The 10,473-nt window shown below is 48.4% G+C and overlaps 1 long non-coding RNA gene across 2 annotated transcripts in view; it reads right to left on the bottom strand.

Annotated features, from left to right (window-relative positions):
• Positions 1-9,559: 9,559 nt before the first annotated feature.
• The window catches only part of LOC132460752 (uncharacterized), a 1,968-nt gene continuing 1,054 nt past the window's right edge, over positions 9,560-10,473 (bottom strand). The window contains exons 2-3 of one of the 2 annotated variants that reach the window (XR_009526405.1): positions 9,972-10,473; positions 9,560-9,939 (exon numbers count right to left, since the gene is read on the bottom strand). The exon at positions 9,972-10,473 is cut by the window's right edge and continues 38 nt beyond it. This is a non-coding gene — a long non-coding RNA (uncharacterized LOC132460752). The other variant, XR_009526404.1, reaches the window with a different exon arrangement.

The following is a 10,473-nucleotide window of genomic DNA, read 5'->3' as shown; positions in this document are numbered from 1 at the left end:
CCAGTATACTGGAAACCATTACCAGAACAGACCAGTATACTGGGAACCAGTACCACAACGGACCTGGTACTGGGAACCAGTACCATAACAGAGCAGTATACTGGGAACCAGTAACACAACAGACCAGTATACTGGGAACCAGTACCACAACAGAGCAGTATACTGGGAACCAGTACCATAACAGAGCAGTATACTGGGAACCAGTACCATAACAGACCAGTATACTGAGAACCAGTACCGTAACAAACCTGGCACTGGGAACCAGTACCAGAAAAGACCAGTATACTGGGAACCAGTACCACAACAGACCAGTATACTGGGAACCAGTCCCAGAACAGACCAGTATACTGGGAACCAGTACCAGAACAGACCAGTATACTGGAAACCAGTACCAGAACAGAGCAGGCACTGGGAACGACTATAGAACATGGAGATCGAGATACAGGCACTTGTACGTAGATGGAGAAGGCAGAGTGCATTATGGGTATTGGTGTCTTTATGTGGGTGGTGCATCAGAAGGCAGAGTGCATTAATAATAATAATAATAATAATAAATTGTATTTATAATGCACTTTATATTCAAGAATCTCAAAGTGCTTCAGAGAAAAAAAATAACAAAAAAACTATTAAAAGGGGAACCTCAAAGAAAGTTTAGCTAAATGCTCTTTTAAAGAGATGGGTTTTGAGGTTCCGTTTAAAAAGAGCTGTAGTCTGTGGAGCCCTCAGGTGGTCAGGGAGGGCGTTCCATAGTCTAGGGGCAGCAGCAGAAAAGGCCCGATCACCCATGGTGCACAGCTTCGTATGTCGGGTTTGGAGGGTGTGAGTGGATCCTGAACGGAGTGTACGTGAGTTTGTCGGGGGGGTGAGGAGTTCCTGAAGGTAGAGGGGGGCAAGTCCGTGAAGGCACTGGTGGGTGAGGAGGGAGACCTTGTACTCAATTCTGAGTGGGACAGGGAGCGAGTGCAGTGATTTCAGGATGGGGGTGATGTGGTCATGCTTGCGCACCCTCATCAGGACCCTGGCAGCACTGTTTTGAATGTATTGGAGCCTCTGGATGCTCTTGCCAGGGATCCCAATGAGGAGTGCATTGCAGTAGTCCAACCTGGAGGAGACAAAGGCATGGACGAGCTTCTCTGCATCAGCCAGGGTGAGTGATTGGCGGAGTTTGGCAATGTTCCTGAGGTGGTATAAAGCTGTCTTACAGAGGTGTTTGATGTGGGTGTCAAAATTAAGTTGTGGGTCCATTTTAACACCGAGGTTGGTGACGGATGTGGAAAGGGGGATGTTTTTGCCAGAGAAGGTGATATTGGTGATGGTGGGGGAGCGGAGCTGCCCACAAGGATGGCTTCCATTTTATGGCTGTTAAGTTGTAGGAAGTTGAGCTTCATCCGCGCCTCTATCTCCTCCAGGCAGGTGGTCAGTGTGGATGTTGGCAGAGGGGCAGAAGAAGTGGGGGTTGTCCTGATGTAGAGCTGTGTATCATCAGCATAGCAGTGGTAAGATAAGCCATGCCTGCTAATGACACTACCCAGGGGGAGCATGTACAGTGAGAACAGTGTGGGGCCCAACACCGAGCCCTGGGGGACACCGCAGGTGACGTTGTTGGTGTGTGATTTTGCTTTGCCCAGGGCAACGTGCTCAGTTCTGTCAGTGAGGTACGAGGTGAACCAGTTCTTTACATTTCCTGATAGTCCAATGGTGTATTGCAGGCGGTGAAGGAGAATATTGTGGTCAACCGTATCAAAAGCAGCTGTTAAGTCCAGGAGGATGAGGAGAGATGGGGAGCCGGTGTCTGCTGCCATCAGGAGGTCATTTGTGACCCTGACCAAGGCTGTTTCTGTACTGTGGCCATAGCGGAAACCAGACTGGAATTTTTCAAACAAGTGATGTTGTATGAGGTGATCCTGGAGTTGTGCTGCAACTGTTTTTTCCAGAACTTTTGACAGAAATGGGAGATTTGAGATGGGCCTGTAGTTGGAGAGGACTTCTGGATCAAGGGTAGGTTTTTTTAATGTTGGTCTGATGACAGCAGTTTTTAATGCAGATGGGATATGGCCGGCCAGGAGGGAGTGGTTAATGATATTGGTGATGAGTGGAGAGACAGCAGAGATGTTGGCCTTCAGCAGAGCTGTAGGGAAGGGGTCTAGTGCACAGGTGGATGGCTTCATTTTCCTGATGACATTCTCCACCTCTTCCTTTGTGATGCTGGAGAAGGAGCAGAGGGTCTGGACAGAGTCAATCGGTGGGTCAGCAGTTGGAAGGGGCAGGGCAGTAGTGGTGGAGAGGTGTGAGCGGATGTTATTCACTTTTTGTTTAAAAAAGTTGATGTGCATGTTGCACCTCTCCGTGGTGACATCAGATTGGGATGGTAAAGGGGGTTTGAGAAGGTGATGGATAGTTGAAAAGAGCTGTTTGGAGTTACCAGGGCTATTGTTGATTATTGCGGAATAGAACCTGGACCGTGCATTATTCAGGGCTTCAGCATATGCCCTCCTGTGTTCCCTGTATGCCTGTTTGTAAACGGTCAGACCAGAGGCCTTGAGTCGCCGCTCAAGGACACGCCCAGCAGCCTTCATTGTACGTAGTTCACTGGTGTACCAGGGTGCGGAGCGCGAGAAGGAGACTGACCTCGATGTTAAGGGGGCGTGGAGATCCAGGAGACTGCTCAGGGACTGGTTGTATAAGTCCACTGAGTCAGCAACAGAGAGGGAGTCAGTTGAGCCAGAGGAGAGTTGTTGAAGGTCCAGGGCCAGGGCATCCATGTTGATATTTTTCACATTCCTGAAGTGGATCTGCCGCTTTGGTTTGGTGTGGGAGGAAGGAAAAGGGAGCTCCATTGACACAACTCTGTGATCCGAGACGCCAAGATCATAGACATGTAGGTTGCTGATGGGGGCGGAGTTTGAGATGACCAGGTCAATTGTGTGTCCTCTGGAGTGTGTGGGGGCATCAACATGTTGTTGTAGGTTGAGGGAGTCTAGCAGCTGAAGAAAATCAGCAGCGGGCTGGCATGAGGGGGTGTCAACATGAATATTTAAATCACCCAGAATGATGGTATTGGCAGAGGTAGTACAGAGTGTTGTGAGGAGATCAGACATTTCCGGGATGAAAGCAGAGTTGGGTTTTGGGGGCCTGTATATGAGTAGAACAGTCATGGGATGGGGGGGCTTGCATGTGAATGCAAGACATTCAAAGGAGGAAGTTGTAGGCAGCACCATGGGGGACAACTCCAGGTCCTGTTTGTGGATGACAGCTAGGCCACCACCACGTCCAGTTCTGCGGGCTGCCTCCAAGTAACTGTAGCCTGGGGGACAGGCTTCGTTTAGGGCAGAGTAAACCTCTGGCTGGTGCCAGGTTTCTGTTAGACACATGAAGTCAAGTCCTTTTTCCCTGATATGCTCTTCAATCAAGCTGGATTTATTATTCAAGGATTGAGTGTTGAAAAGTTCAAATTTAACCAGTGACTGTGGAGTTATTCTCTGTACAGGTCGCAGAGCCTTAAAATCCACTCCGCGCAGGTTGGAATCCACTCCATGAAATCTATCCAGCCGGGAGTGCGGGGATCTCGCGATGTTACGTCTTTTGCCCTCAGCCGTCTCAGCGGACCTAATGGATGTGATGAAGCCGGCAGGCTGACCATAAATAAAGTTTCTCCCTGAGCCTCTGTGGATATATCGAGGTCTACGCAATAGTCCTAGCTGCTTAAAGGTCCCATGACATGAAAATCTCACTTGGTTTTCTAACATAAATATGAGTTCCCCTAGCCTGCCTATGGTCCCCCAGTGGCTAAAACTTGCGTTTGGTGTAAAACTAGCACTAGCTGTTCTGCTCGCCTTTGAAAAAACAGAGGCTCAAGCGCGCTGATTTGGAATGTCTGTGCTCATGACGTCATCAGGAATCTCAGCTCCTCCCCTTACTCTGCCTGGCCCGCCCAGAGACGTTGGCCCGCCAATGAGACTCGACCGTGCGAGCGCCACATGTGTGTGTGTGTGAATACACACACTGTAACGCAAGTGTTTCTTGTCGGTTCTTTGACGTGTGACGTGTCTTGTATTTCCACAACGAGACTGTCGTGGGGGTTATCTAAGCCATGGTTGAGAAGGAATTGGGGGAAAGGAACTTTGGTTTGACTCGCTGAAGTACATGAACTGCGACATGCCGCCGGTTGCCGCGAGGCACCATCGCCCGGCAGCGGGCAGCCGGCCGCAGGCAGCGCGCGGTTCAGTCGACTTCAGGTTGATGTGAAAGTGGAAGAACCAGAGACGTCGCAGAACCCGACAAAGTCGTTTGTGATTCATAATATCGTCTGGAGGCGCACACAATATGTTATATGATATAGATATCTATGTATGATATGATATTATTTAGATATAGAGCTCCAGGACTGTAACGCAAGTGTTGTACACTTCCTTGTTATTTGGATAACCGTTCTGCTGTTGGTGTGATGGCGCATAACACGTCGGACTCTCGTCTCTGGTATTTCTACAACGAGACTCGTATTGGGGGTTATCTCAGCCAAGGTTGAGAATGAATTGGGGGGAAGGAACTTTGGCTTTGACTCCCTCAAGAACATGAACCACGACAAGGAGGAGAAAGGGATCTTTGCCGGGCAGCGCTTATGCACCTCCGCCTCCGGCGGTGGTCCCTCAGCGGGGCTCAAGCGGGAGATATTCGCCGCCAACAATCCCTTTCTCCTCCATGTCGTGGTTCATGTTCTTGAGGGAGTCAAAGCCAAAGTTCCTTCCCCCCAATTCATTCTCAACCTTGGCTGAGATAACCCCCAATACGAGTCTCGTTGTAGAAATACCAGATACGAGAGTCCGACGTGTTATGCGCCATCACACCAACAGCAGAACGGTTATCCAAATAACAAGGAAGTGTACAACACTTGCGTTACAGTCCTGGAGCTCTATATCTAAATAATATCATATCATACATAGATATCTATATCATATAACATATTGTGTGCGCCTCCAGACGATATTATGAATCACAAACGACTTTGTCGGGTTCTGCGACGTCTCTGGTTCTTCCACTTTCACATCAACCTGAAGTCGACTGAACCGCGCGCTGCCTGCTGCCGGCTGCCCGCTGCCGGGCGATGGTGCCTCGCGGCAACCGGCGGCATGTCGCAGTTCATGTACTTCAGCGAGTCAAACCAAAGTTCCTTTCCCCCAATTCCTTCTCAACCATGGCTCAGATAACCCCCACGACAGTCTCGTTGTGGAAATACAAGACACGTCAAAGAACCGACAAGAAACACTTGCGTTACAGTGTGTGTATTCACATTGATGTGGACGCCGGAACGTCGGAGAACCCAACGCGGTCGTTTGAGATTCATAATATCGGCTCACACAGCTTTTGGCCGTGATAATATATATTATATGATATAGATATCTGTGTAGGCTATATGATAATATTTAGATATAGAGCTCCAGGACTCCCGTGTGTTCTAGAATATTTACAGAACACGGCTAAAGGCTGTGTGCGCCTCGCCATTGCGATACATCCACTGTAAACAGAGCGCATGGTGGCTGCAAGCTGCTCAGGGCAACACCCCCACCCTCCTCCTTGACACGCCCACCGAAACAGCGCATTTGGGGGAAGCTCAATGTGCGACTGGCTCGGAGTGGCTGTAACTCTGCACCACGGCTGAATTTAGGGAACGTCTTTGAATACTGTGTTAGTTGCCCACTAATACCTATATTAAAGAATACATAAAATGGCATGTCATGGGACCTTTAATGGTGGAAATACAGGGTGGGATGGAGCGATTGTTGTACTTCAGCAGCTGTGGGGCGAAGTACGTCAACATCGAACCTGATGTTGAGTGACGTTTGGCTGTTTGTAGCTAGGTACGGACCCGACGCATCTGGGGAAGAGCTGGGAGGCAGTGCAGAAAATCCACGAGACAGCTTAGCAGGTTGACCAGGGCATATTCCTCACCAGGATCACCGAGAAAAAAAACGCCAGCAGTGACCAGGAAAATGTCACATCAGCTACTTGTTTTAGCCGTTGTTATTAGCCGTTACTAGGGACGCCAAAATAACAAGTGAGCTACACGGCTCTTCACAATAACACAATAACACTGGAACAACTAAAGACAGTCCATAAGCTTGCTTTTCGTCGCTGATGTAGCTTGCAGGGAACCAAGTAGAGATTATATGTCAACAAAAAATCACTTTTTAAAGTAAAATTGGCCAAAATTGGCCCAAAAATTGCTTGGAGAAGCGGCGAACAGACAGCGCCAGCGTCCTCTCTGTTTGTTGCCTAGTGACAACTCCATTTGCATTATGGGTCTTTGTGTCTTTATGTGGGTGGTGGAGCTGAAGGCAGAGTGCATTATGGGTCTTTGTGTCTTTATGTGGGTGGTGGAGCTGAAGGCAGAGTGCATTATGGTTCTTTGTGTCTTTATGTGGGTGGTGGAGCTGAAGGCAGACTGCATTATGGGTCTTTGTCTCTCTGTGTCGGTGGTGTTCAGGTCTCACCTGGCAGGACTCCCTCACCCAGCAGATCATCAGAGAGGAGCTGGAGAAGGTTCCTCAGATCAGACCTTCATCTCAGAGCCCGGAGCTGCCTGTTCCACCGTGAGTCCAGAAGATTCTCTGTCGTCTGACCTGACATCAGGGAGGGTTCTCCGTCCTCTGACCTGAGATCAGAGAGGGTTCTCCGTCCTCTGACCTGAGATCAGAGAGGGTTCTCCGTCATCTGACCTGAGATCAGAGAGGGTTCTCCGTCATCTGACCTGAGATCAGAGAGGGTTCTCCGTCCTCTGACCTGAGATACGTGTGTGTCTGTATCTGTGTGTGTGTGTCTCTGTGTGTGTGTATGTGTGTGTCTTTGTCTTTGGGTGTGTGTGTCTCTCTGTGTGTGTATGTGTGTGTCTTTGTCTTTGTGTGTGTGTGTCTCTGTGTGTGTGTATGTGCGTGTCTATATCTGTATGTGTGTGTGTGCCTCAGTGTGTGTGTGCGTGTCTGTATCTGTGTGTTTGTGTGTCTCTGTGTGTGTGTGTGTGTGCGTGTCCCTGTGTGTGGCTCCTTGTCAAAACCTTGCACGCTTGAAACTGGTGTCCCTCAAGGCTCTGTACTGGGGCCTCTTCTGTTCTCCCTCTATACCAGATCTCTGGCCTCGGTAATTGCATCACACGGCTTTTCCTATCACTGCTATCCTGACGACACTCAGCTATTTCTCTCTTTCCCCTCATCTGATAAAGCCCTGATTGCAACATGCATATCGGAATGTCTGGCGGACGTCAGCACCTGGACAACTGCCCATCACCTGAGGCTTAACCTCAACAAAACCGAGTTCCTCCTAATCCCAGGGAAAGATTGCCCTCACATGGACTTACTGGTCACCGTTGAGAACCTCACTGTATCTCCTTCTCCAACTGCCAGAAACCTCGGTGTGGTATTGGACAATCAGTTATGCTGCACCACAAACATCAGTGCGGTCGCCCGATCCTGCAGATTTGCACTTTACAACATCCGCAGAATCCGGCCCTTCCTCACAAGGGAAGCAGCTCAGCTTCTAGTCCAATCACTGGTCATCTCCCACCTTGAAAACTGCAACTCACTCCTGGCTGGACTTCCTGCCACTGCGATTAAACCTTTGCAGCGCATCCAGAATGCGGCAGCGCGCCTCGTGTTCAACCTACCGAAGTTCTCCCATGTGACCCCCCTCTTCCGGGACCTCCCCTGGCTCCCTTTAGTAGCTTGCATCAAATTTAAGACAATGGTACTGGCATACAAGGCAGTCGATGGAACTGCCCCTGCCTACTTCCAAGCATTGCTAAAGCCACACACCCCAGCTCAATCCCTCCGCTCAACTACCTCAGCTGGACGTCTGGTACCACCATCGCTAAGAGCTAGCAAAGGCCGTTCAGCAAAGTTACAACTTTTCTCGGTTTTGGGACCTCAGTGGTGGAACGAGCTCCTTGTGACTACTGCAACTCACTCCTGGCTGGACTTCCTGCCACTGCGATTAAACCTTTGCAGCGCATCCAGAATGCGGCAGCGCGCCTCGTGTTCAACCTACCGAAGTTCTCCCATGTGACCCCCCTCTTCCGGGACCTCCCCTGGCTCCCTTTAGTAGCTTGCATCAAATTTAAGACGATGGTACTGGCATACAAGGCAGTCGATGGAACTGCCCCTGCCTACTTCCAAGCATTGCTAAAGCCACACACCCCAGCTCGATCCCTCCGCTCAACTACCTCAGCTGGACGTCTGGTACCACCATCGCTAAGAGCTAGCAAAGGCCGTTCAGCAAAGTCACAACTTTTCTCGGTTTTGGGACCTCAGTGGTGGAACGAGCTCCCTGCCGCTCTCAGGACCGCAGAGTCGCTCACTATCTTCCGAAAAAGACTCAAGACTCACCTGCCTAGAGTGCACCTCGACACTGCATAGCCACCCTCCCCCTGCTGGCCACCATTGTACATTGTATTGTGTTTTGTTGTATTGTATTATAGTACTTAACTGTGTAGCAACTGCAGTAGCTGCTATCATGGCTGTAACACGGGGAATAGGGTGTATGCACTAAGCTGTGTGACATACTTCCTGTTTCAAATAATACAGCTCGGTTGCTTCCGGTCTGTGTGTTTATCGCGCTAGCCTGCTGACTTTGATACTGTAAACATGGATCAAGACCGCAAACATCTAAAAACTGGACCTTTTCAGAGGCAGGAGACAACCTACGCAGAGCACTGCTGTGTCCCCCACTGTACAGCGTCAGCAAAATTCAATGGGGTATTAAGTTTTCATGGCTTTCCGAGCCAAACTGACGTGAGGAGTCGATGGATTGTGAACATACGCCGGGATCCATATGTCATCACCACTCACTCCAAGGTCTGTAGCAGACACTTTAGTCCCGACAAGTTGATTGAGCCAACTACTCCTCAGGGTCGAAGGAGACTTGCAAAAGGTGCCGTAGCGACCCTTTTTGAGTGGAACCAGTATACAGTCGAAACCCCAAGGCGCGGCGTGTGGGAGAGAGTTGATCGGTTCGTCGAAACTGCCCCTCCGGAAGATGAAGTTGATCTCCTATTCAACGATCAAGACTACTGCTCTCTCTGAACCGACTGCCATGGATATGTCCGCATCCGCTGCTGAAAGCGTCTCAAATGAGCCAGTACAGGAGCCGAGAAAGGAGCTACAGGAGTTACGTCTCCAGCGAGAGTTTGGACTGCAGCGGTTTGCTGGCTCCGACGCAGACATCCGAATTTACACAAGGGAAGTCACTTTTTCACAGTCACATTTTTTGTATTAGTCTGTTATTAGCCTAGTCCCTACGTGACGGGGATATGTGTCAGTCAGGGACATTGTTGGTTAGAAAATAGCTTTACGTTACAGATTAATTTATAGTACTGTACCAAATTATTTCTTAATAGGTCTGTGAATGATTAATAGGACACAAGTAGTGGCATGTTGAGAGATGGTGCAATTGGAGTTTGGGATGTCCATGTCGTCAGAATTTATATATATGAATGTGACCACACCAATAGTACAAAAACAAACAACATTTATAATACAGATTTGTGTAAAGACTTACAGAGACGTGTTTCCAGTTCAAGTCTACAAAAGTTTATTTTTAAATGGTTGAAAAAAGTCATGTTATTATTCTATGAGATGAAAATAGGAGCACTGAAGCGCCAGCGCCAGAATGTGACCGTCTCCAACTCCACCAATGCTAGTCCTAGAACAAAATACTATTAATAAACAATTGTAAAAATGTATGAATTGAGCAGGTAACACCCTACTTATCTACATGCAAGTACACGGCAAACCACCAAACCGCACCTCCCAAAGATACGGCCCGGACAAGAACATTACTCTAAAAAGAGAGCACAGAGAACACATTAGGGCATTGGATATCCACATCATCAGGTTGTCTTACAGGAAGTTGGTGCAGTTATTGAACTGCACCCAAAGAGGAAACTAAACAAACCTGTCAGCTGAGTGCCAGGGATTAGTTACAACGCCATCCGGTAGAGCAACCGTTGCGTAGTGGCACAAGTCACAATACAGGTCAAAGGGAGGTGACTGAGGCTGAAACAGATATATGGGAGAAATACAGGTCACCCTGCTACATAATATGTATATATTATATATACGATAAAATCTTAATCTTAGTAGTTACTGTTGACATTATTTTGGTAACAATGTATACTTTTGATGTACACTTCTAATTGAAATTTTTTATGCAATGTCTTTTGTGAATAGATTTGCCAGCTACAACCATCTGACAGCTTTTTGGTCTTTGATTGAGCCTTCTCTACAAGATGGTCCGTGTTTCCAGAGCCAAATCAGCTGCCCAGAAAAAAGAAGTGGTCGCACCTGCACGTGCATCAACAGTACTTTATAAGTTGTTACAGATGTAATTATACGTGATGCCATTGCATTTGTATTTGTTGTTTTTGAGCTATACTTTTTTTCTTTTCCTCTCAGAGACAGCTGCTCCAGCCCATAGATTAACTCTTTC

Source organism: Gadus macrocephalus, chromosome 7 (genome assembly GCF_031168955.1).
Source record: "Gadus macrocephalus chromosome 7, ASM3116895v1".
NCBI lineage: Eukaryota > Metazoa > Chordata > Actinopteri > Gadiformes > Gadidae > Gadus > Gadus macrocephalus.
The sequence above is the reverse complement of the archived record's forward strand: the minus strand, read 5'-3'. Positions and strand labels throughout refer to the sequence as shown.